The following is a 10,421-nucleotide window of genomic DNA, read 5'->3' on the forward strand; positions in this document are numbered from 1 at the left end:
CACTTTTCAGATCTGATTTATAGCATGGGTGAGTAATATAAACCTCTTTTTTATTGTAATGTGCAAGTGACGATGTCTGTCTATTTCCTGGCCCGCTGTAATTGTTATTTTCCCTCGGGTAATCATGTGACTATGAGTCAACACCATGAGTGATACATGCATTGAGACGGGGGGGTATACAGTATATACATCTGACAGAAAAGACGTTAATAGAGGAACACATGAAGGACAGCTCTCCTACTATGCACTCGTTAATTCGCGCTCCACCCTCCCTTTTGGGTAAACTCGGTAGAAAATATGGCCCAAGTCCGTCAGAAACAACAGCCAGCTTGACAGTTCAGCGCGCCTAGACGCTGAAAAATAGAACAGACGCCTAAACGATAAATGCAGCGCAGCGCGAGCGTGGCTTCAGCACAGCGTGGCAGCGGTATGTGTGAACGCTCTCTTCTGTTAACAAGGACGCCTAAATTTTATGCGTTGCTTAGGCGTTGCTTAAAGCGTCGCTCTAGGCATGTGTGTGAACCCGCCGTTAGGGCCCCAACCCTTTATTTTTTGACAAAATGTTCCACAAGTTTAGGGAACAATTAGAGGGTTATTGTGCTTTTGGCTTTAATTGAGTGTACCTGGGTGTAAATCCTATAAATCCTGTATACAGGTGAGTTTATTTCTTGTTATTGTTATTGTTGGCTTTGAGTGTTCAGGTGGCTGTGCTGTAAATCCTGTTGAGATGCAGGTGAATGTATGTCTTAGTTATGATTCTGGCCTTAATTGAGCGTATGTGCGTTGTGATGGGGGGGCCTTATGCGTCCAGGCCCAGGGGCCCCGTCATGTCTGAATCTGCTTATATGAATGCAGCACTTTAGCAGGCTGCTTTTGTGCATCATCTGACTCACCATTCAACCCACTTAAACACCATCAGAAGGCAAACAAACAAACAAACTGTCCGGTCTGATCCCATGAGAAAAGCAGGGGCGTATGCAGAAATTGAATTATAGGTGGGCCTGGATCAAATTGGGTGGGCCTGGATAGGAAGGGGTGCAGATGCCCGGCCAAAAAAGGCCGGGCCCAAAATTTGACGTGTTATTTTACTAAAAATAATGCATTTGACCATCATTTCAAGTAGAATGATACCACCCAAGCAAGAATATTTCAAGTGTTTCAAGTGCTTTACTGAAATATTTGGACCATATAATGATAATACAATTATCTCAACCTTAAAAGGTTACATATAGGTGCCAAATGTTGCATACATGAATGCTTATACTTGTGTGTATACTGTTACTTTATACAGAAATTAGAACCACTGATCCATATACTGCTGTGAGTTTAAAAAATAACAACACTGAGGCTGCTTCAAGTTCAATCAGGAGACTTGATGGATAAACAATGATTTATTACAATGAATGAATGTTACAGAATATTATGATGAGAAAGTTAGTTAGTCTTTGGAGCTTGACACCACTGGGAGATATCGAGATCGAGCTGGATCAGCTCGAGCAGCACGGCCATATATACCCCCCAGTGGAGTCAGGATACTGGTGCTGGTGAACCTCTTGGTGACTGATGGATCAGGGATTTGGCGGAGACGGGGAGGTGGTGGGTGTGTGTCAGCCAGCAGGATGAGAGAGACTGAATGAGACACAGAAAAGCATATTTATGCACACATCAACCATGTGATAGGCTGCCTAAAGGGGAGTGCCACAATGTGATAGGCTAAAAGTGCAGGTGAGCAAAGGTGTATAAGGTGATGTGTTGCTATGCTATTGGTTTATGGGAAAGTAGGAGGCAACCACTGATTATTCAATTATCACCAGGAAGCTGACAGGTTACCAGGTGAGCAAGCAGGAGAAGTGCAGTGACTGTGGAACCGGTGAGGATCAAGATCGTCCTGTCTGAACCTTCGTTTATAAACTCCACTTTGAACAAGACGCCCTCTGGTTTATTTATCCACAGAGAGAACAAAATTCCTAGATGTCATGAAGTTGTCATGCATTAGACTCTGGAGATGATGTGCCCTGCGTTTTTACAAAAGTAACAAAACCATTGGCTAGCAATGCAGCAGCAAGTTTGCCTCTAGAAAACAACCAATTAAAAAAAAAAAAAAAAAAAAAAAAAAAAAAACATTTGGGTGGGCCAGGGCAAGAAGTGGGTGGGCCTGTGCCTACCCAGGCCCACCCGCAGATACGCCCCTGGAGAAAAGTTAAACTAAACTAAAGCATCATGACTGGCATCCCTCCTACAGGGCTTATTTAAACCGCTGCTTACATACAGTACAAGGGACTGGTAAAAGATGTACCCCCCACATGCATACTTAGTGCAGTTTTTCCCCTCCGCCACAAGGTGTCAGTGTTGGATGCGGTGACCGCATAACCGTGGAATGACAGGACCTCGACACGTTTGACCCTGAGAATCACATTGGCTTTAAAACTACAACACCGTGAAGTGAATATCTTATATTGGAACGACATGTAAAACACTGTGTGATAGGGAGCCTATAATACCGTGTGGCACGGCTGAAAAATAGATGTCCTGACAATCATGTAGTGCATCTTTAGACTGCAGCTATGAGTGACTGGTTAAGAAGCAGTAAATGAGAAAATACACCAATGTGTTACTGTTAGAGCAGAGGTTCCCATTATGTTTTCATGGCATGAATCCGCCGTATAGATACATAGGACCATGGACCCCTATTTTGTAAGATTTTGTTGTTGCTATCTTGTTTTTTATGTACTCATACTGTGTCAGCGTCTTGAAAAGCACTTTATAAAATAAATGAATTATTATTATTATTATTAAGATTTTCTCATAGGGAAGCTTTTTTTTTGCAGCTGAATTGAACTGGGAGACAATAGTGGTGAGAGTGATATTCTCTCTAAGAAATCAAATTCAACGATTCTTCGTGTTGCCCCTCGAACCCCCTTCAAGGACCCCTGGGAGAGACCGTGGACACCACTTTGGGAAGCGTCGCTGTGCAGGAGAGGTCAGGAGAGTCGTCACGGTGCTTCACAGAGTCCCACCGATTGGCCCAGTTCTTACCCGGAGACAAGAGGGTCCCGCGGTACACGCTCTCAGTCCCCCGGGGATCTGACACACATGTTCCGGTCACGCCCGAGATGAGTTATATTCCAGAAAATCATTTTGTGACATAATAATGTCTGAGGCTCTCCATTATGAATATTGCCCCCAACTCCTGAAATTGCCATTTTAGCCGTGACCTCGAATCGGGCTAATGTTATTAAATTGCCTGTAGGAGAATGCTATTACAGTTGAAGTCAGCAACACCTCCGCTGCCTATAGCGCTTGGTTATGTGATATTATGTCTTCGCTAAAACTGGAAAGAAATTAAATTTACCATTAGGGGGTCGATGGCCGAGTTCTGCTCCCGCTGGCAGACTGTCATCCCACGCATTGAAATGCTCTCACCTAATGAGATGGCTCCATAGGGATACACAATTGTCTGTAAGGTGTGTGCACTTTATAGTGTGTAGGTTGTATTGTATGTTCCTAAATGTCTTCTGTGGTAACTTGGTAACATTGGTGCAATCCAGCAGCAAACTGTTGATGGATTACTGCTGTCACACTTTGTGAGTGCACTTTTTGTTTGTTTGTATTACTTTATAATCGTTTATTTTATGCAATTTCATGGGAGGATGTAAGGGAATATGGGTGGGTGTTGAGGGGTTGTGGGTCGGCAAAATGGGGTAAAAATGCTGAAAACGTAGTCATTTCTTTACCATATCATTTTTGTTTCAAAAAAGAAAAAGAAAACAAGTCATTCCAATCACCCCATGCTGTCTATCATTGTATTTTTGGACCAAGCAGCAGGATGGTCCTTAGCAGGTAATAGTGGAACTGGAATAAAGTTGTGTTACAAAGTAAAAAATAATTGCTGTTTGGTGGTTATTATTATTATTATTATTATTATTATTATTATTATTATTATTATTATTATTTTAAGGTCAATAACGCCACAAAATTAATCCGGTAATGATTTGTTGATTTTACACTTACACCTTTAATTAGTCCATTAATCAGTTGGTATAAAATACCACCAATGAAGTAAAGTGTAAAATGCTAAGGAAGGACAGGGGTGAACCAGAACTCAAGTGTGAAGGAGAAGTTTCCAGACTCCCTGACTGGAGGAACAAAGAAGTCCATAGTTCCAGTGTTGACTGCTGCTGTTGAGTATTAGCCTGCAGCTCTCTCCAGGCTTTCTGTGGCAACCTATCTGACTGCTGCGCTCGACGTATAGAGCTGTCACGCTCCCTGACAGCCCACAGCAAACGCACTGCTGCTGGGGGCGGAGAGAGAGATGGTGTTAAAAGTGCAATGCAATAGTCAAAATGTGAGCAATGTGTCTTTTTTTTTTTAAATCAATTTGGGCTTATTATCTAATGCCTGCACTGTGGTAAACTGTCCCCCCTGTGAGAGATACATTATTAAAAATCAGATTCCTTGATTGCCTTACGCACTGATTGCTATTGTGCCGTGCAGTGGATGCTGGATGCTGTGTGAGTTGCTGCTGATTGTGTGTGGCGGAGCAGGACTACACTGTCGTGCTGTGGAAGTAATTATAAATGACCTCCTCTGCACAATTCATCATTTCTGCGCATGCATGTGTGTGTAGGTGTGTGCGCATGTGTGTGTAGGTGTGTGCACATGTCATGTGTGTGTGCATGTGTGTGTAGGTGTGTGTGCATGTGTGTGTGTGGGTGAGCGCGCGTTGCCAGGACAGTGGTTACCACAGGAGCATGCATAGGTAGGTCAAGGTTAAAAATGAAGAGGGGGACAATAATGTCTCTCTCTCTCTCTCTCCCTCTCTCTCTCTCTCTCCCTCTCTCTCTCTCTCTCTCTCTCTCTCTCTCTCTCTCCATTTCTTGCATCTATCTCCATTGTGTCTCACTTGCTTTAGTCTCGCCCGACTTCTTGAACTCTCCCTCCTTCTTTGCTGCGGCTTCAGGGTTTTCCCTAGCTTTCTGGAGGGCTTAGGACAGTGCTGTGTCGCTGGGGGGTTAGGGGTAGAACATTTATATTTTTAATTAAAAAAAAAAAAAAAAGGCAATTTCACATCATTTCGGACCATTATTATTATTACCAGATCTGTGTACAAACATGTGGAAAAGCCAGAGGAGATAATAAATAAACAACACCCAAAACGTTTAAAGACAAAACTGGCTAAAGTAGTCCCCTGGCTGGGAGTGAGACCAACATTGATTTGACATAAATCTGGCTTAGGTCGTGCCCAAAATGGCTTGGTTACTGTGCCTAAGCCTTATCTAGGGAAAACCCTGGATACTAACACATACATTAATAAACAGAGAAACAAAAGAGCTTTTATTTTGAAATCAGCTTTTTTATGCAGGCAAATAATAGTCATTATGTGCTAACAGTTTTGTGTTTCTATATGTGTAGGCTTCGTGTGGAGGAGACAGAAGTGCATGTGCATTATGTGTGTGTGTGTGTGTGCGCACATGCATGTGTGTGTATGTGTGTGTGTATGTGTGCGTGAGGAGCGGTCATCGGGGGTCGAGTGATGTCAGTGTCAACGTTCTCCCTCCCTGTTGACCCTGTCATGCTGACTGCCGTCTAAGTGTCTCTCACAGAGCCGTTGTCTCAGTGCTGGTATTCACACACACACACACACACACACACACACACACACACACACACACACACACACACACACACACACAGACGTGACAACCTCAAGTGCAAGGGCAACACTGCACTGTCAACGTCAAGGGTGAGGGCAACAGAATGGGCAACTGCAAATGTCTCACACACCCACACACACACACACAACACACACACACACACACACACGCACGTACACACACACACACACACACACACACACACACCCACACACACACTGCCTCCACCTCCTCCTCCCAGCAGGCATGCTGCTTCAGTGCACGCATGAGATTTGCCATCAGTCACTGGTGCTGCTTTACTTCTCCACTGGGCGACCGGTGCATTTCCATTCCGACAACAACGCTGTCATAATTAATCCCTGTGGAAAAAATCTATTTCCTCTCTCGCCTCCCCTGCACAGGTCAGTACAATATTTCCCTCTGAAAATTTAGTGGAATAAGAACGTTTAGTCTCAAAGTGCAAGTCAATCAACATTGTGTACAGTACTTGAGTACGGGCAAATGTACTTACCGGTAGTTACTTTCCAAAAAGTTGATCAAAACTTTGACATTTTGCTGATCTATCCTTAGTTGGGTCTTTTCTGGTTTGCACGATCATCAATAGTCACCGTAACTGAACAGACAAAGAAGTAGCTGTGCCCCACAAATGATGCAGAATAACAAATATATCGCCTTGTTTTGACCTGAAATTGTAGCTCCTCCCCCCTTCGGGCTAAATCAGTGTAATTTTGAAAATCCTAATCTTAAAGGAACACTCCGCCCATTTTCAACCAGCTTTGTATCATTAGAACATCAGTAGTATATCAGAAAACTGTAAACTGTTTTGAAGTCTGTCATTTAATTTGACAGTTATTGAGTGTTAAAGTGTGGACCAGTGGCATCACTGGTCCACACTAACTCAAATTAATAACTCATCAACTCAAATCAACTCTCAATAACTGTCAAACTAGATGGATAACTTCAAAACCGTCATCTAGTTTGACAGTTATTGAGAGTTGATTTGAGTTAATGAGTTATTAATTTGAGTTAGTGTGGACCAGTGATGTCACTGCTCCACACTTTAACACTCAATAACTGTCAAATTAAATGACAGACTTCAAAACAGTTTACAGTTTTCTGATATACTACTGATGTTCTAATGATACAAAGCTGGTTGAAAATGGGCAGAGTGTTCCTTTAAGACTTTAAACGTGATTTGATTGATCTGTAGAGAGCCGATTTCACCGTGAACGGATCGCGGGAACAAACAAAAAAAGAAAAGAAAATGCATCGATCACTCCCGTGTCGACTCCACACCGCGTATATACCTCTCTGATTTCACCAGTTATACCAGCATCGAGCATCAACGAGCAGCAATAGACACATCAATCAGAGCAACCACTGTCTCCGTTATCCCACTTAGTTACCACCTGCTCATACTCAACCGTAACGCTCCCATGGCTTCCAGCTTTACAACAATTCCACTTCACTCAAAAGTCTATGTGCTTGTGTGCGTGCGTGCGTGTGTGTGTGCGTGTGTGTGTGTGTGTATGTGTGTGTGTGTGTGCGTGTGTGTCTGTGTGTGTGTGTGTGTGTGTGTGTGTGTGTGTGTGTGTGTGTGAGAGAGAGAGAGAGAGAGAGAGAGAGAGAAGGGGGGTATTCAGGTGGAGCTAATACAGTGCAATAAAGCATCGCTGGATCCCATATTTGCGAAGTGCTTATTTCATCTCCTATCTATTAGCCTACAGGCAGATGGGACTCTACCATGTACTACTTCACATATACACTGCTGTGTGTGTGTGTGTGTGTGTGTGTGTGTGTGTGTGTGTGTGTGTGTGTGTGTGTGTGTGTGTGTGTGTCTGTGTGTGTGTGTGTGTGTGTGTGCGTGCGTGTGTGTATGTGTGTGTGTGTGTGTGTCTGTGTGTGTGTGTGTGTGTGTGTGTGTGTGTGTGTGTGTCTGTGTGTGTGTGTCTGTGCGTTGGTGTGTGTCAGTGCGCGCGCGTGCACGTTGAGGGTGATGTATCGAGCCAATCACTGAGTGACGTCTCATACATCACTTTTTATTGCAGCGGTTTTGGCCCCAATCCTCCTCCTCTTCCTGTGTTGCTCAATCTTTCACTCTTTCCCCGCATTTTGGGCGCGAGCGGTGCAACAAGAAGATAAATAATAAAGTTTTCATGAGACTTTTTCAGATTCCCCCGAGACAAAGCGCGGGCTTGTCGGCGTGCTGCTGAGAGATCGTGTTTGTAATATTTCCCCCTCAGCAAGATCAACCCGTGTCAAACCACACTAGCGTTAGCATTTCTGACCCTCTGCCTACAGACGGTGGCGTTAGCCTACTTTGGGGCAGCGTCTCAAGGAGCTGCCATGTAGATTGTGTCGTTTATCCTCAAACCATTTGGACTCTTCCGGCATAAATAAACAGCGCTCGCCCCGTAGAATATAAAGCAGGCACCACCACCACCTACTCCCCCGTGCGAAGAGCACTCACTACAACACGTGCCTCCTTTGACTTCTCGAGCTCCGGAGCTGCTCTCTTTCAACATCATAACCAAACATGATATGAATTCCTATCGTCTCCCGTTCCTGTCCCCTGGTGATGACTTTTGATCGACTGCTTTTGTCTGGCCAACCCACATGATTTGGCTCAGTTGTTTATCATGCTAAACAAGCGACAACAAACAAGACTTCTTTGTTGGAGCTGTGTCAAGGCCGGGGGCCATTTCACTACTAATTCGCTCTCCCACAGCTGATTGTTCTCTCACCACATCAAGATCTTTGGTCCACCAGCCAATTTGTTTGCTCCTATAGGCCTGTGTGAAACAAGCTTGCTTTGGATCCAGATCTTCCAACACTGAAATGATATGTCTTTATTGCTCAGTGGACGATCAACCCCCCCCAATAAGTTATTCCACACTTAAAATTGTAGGATGAAAGGTGAAAAATACAACTAATGATGAAATTCCTATAGGTCTATCTGACAAGGCGGTTGCTGGGTCTACTTCTATCTGACAAGGCGGTTGCTGGGTCTACTTCTATCTGACAAGGTGGTTGCTGGGTCTACTTCTATCTGACAAGGCGGTTGCTGGGTCTACTTCGTCCAACCTGTCTGCATCAAATCCACAAGGCTTGCGAAAAATATAATGATGCCCAGCGGCATCAGGCTAACATGCATATTGTCAAACCAGCAGTCAGACGCACACAGGCTGAAACACACACTTCACCTGGCACGCCTATAGTCATATCTTCACGGCTGGTTTCACTTCATTTTCACACTATGCCGGCACGAGCAGACACACACACACACACACACACACACACACACACACACACGCGCGCGTACACATGCACGCACGCGCACTGCACACATACACGCACGCGCACACACACACACACACACACACACACACACACACACACACACACACACACACACACACACTGCACACATATTGTACACATGCAAAAACACACTCGCATGAGGCAAACTGGGAAGCCTTGTTGGAGAAGGCCAGTGCTTCGGATGTTAACCAGGCAGCGAGAGACCATGCATGGCTGGTTTCAGAGGGCAAGCAAATCTAAAATGTTTCTCACCGTCATTATTCGATGTGATTTGGTAAAAAAAATAGTCGGGTGCTATCTCCCTACGCAACTCTTGGTAATTACTGCTAAATGTTTAAATCATTTTTTATATGAAAATGGTATTTCATTCATACAGTGGAGCATGACAGGGAAAATGGGAGAGAGAGAGAGAGAGAGAGAGAGAGAGAGAGGGTCATGATTCACAACCACTGCCTATAATGTTCATTTCTTTTGGGCTTTTTTAGGACAACGTTAAAGCTCACAAGCTTTCTGCGGGGTCCACTGAAAGAGAAACTCAGGTTTCCAGGGAGTTTCCCCATTGAGAGGAAAGAGACAGACAGGAGCAGGAGAGAGCCATGGATAGAGTGGAGAGTGGCGGGGAGGAGGGTTAGGATAGGTCGAGAGAGTGGGGAAATAAAGAGAACAACAAAAAGTGTAAGGGTAAAAAAAAAGAGAAAAGAGACATATGAGGCGCTGCCGTGCCCACTAAGCCAGCGGGACGTCCCGTGGGACTTTCTTCTTCTTCATCCTGATGTGTTTCATGACAGCAGGGCCGCTCAGTACAAAAGCAGCCATTGCACTGTCGGATGCTCAGCACTCACCTCCACATGCCTGCAAAATCAATGAGCACTCATTGCATAGCGCGCAAACTTAGAGGATGTGCAAACAACGACATATAGAAATTCTTCTCTTGTGTTCATGAGGATGAAGAAAGTGTCGCACACTCACTGCTCCATATGCAAAAAGTTTTTAATGAAATGACGTTTCGGCCTATGGCCTTCTTCAGATTTACAGACACTACATAACCGAGTGGTTTTTATAGGTCTGGATCTAATTAATGGCACACCTGATGGTGATGACAATTTACATAATTGACAAGTCATCAGGTAGACTAGAGCAGCCAATCAAAAAAAAAAACACAGTGGGAAGGCTGTCACAGCCAATCAATACATACTATTTTTACCAGTGAAAAATACCATAATACAATATATACTCATAGACATTTAGGGAAGTTATAACATCAGCTCTGGGGAGAGTCATCATAAATAACTTTCTAAATATCCAATAAAAAGATTATCTGAACAAAGTTTACATAGAAAAACACACATTACAGGTAACACCTCAAATCATAGTCCATATTGCCTACAGCAGGCATTCAGATTTAGACTTGGGGTCAGATATACTTCTGGTATAAGATACCGGTAG

This window comes from Poromitra crassiceps (genome assembly GCF_964638095.1).
Source record: "Poromitra crassiceps genome assembly, chromosome: 25".
In the NCBI taxonomy this organism is placed as follows: domain Eukaryota; kingdom Metazoa; phylum Chordata; class Actinopteri; order Beryciformes; family Melamphaidae; genus Poromitra; species Poromitra crassiceps.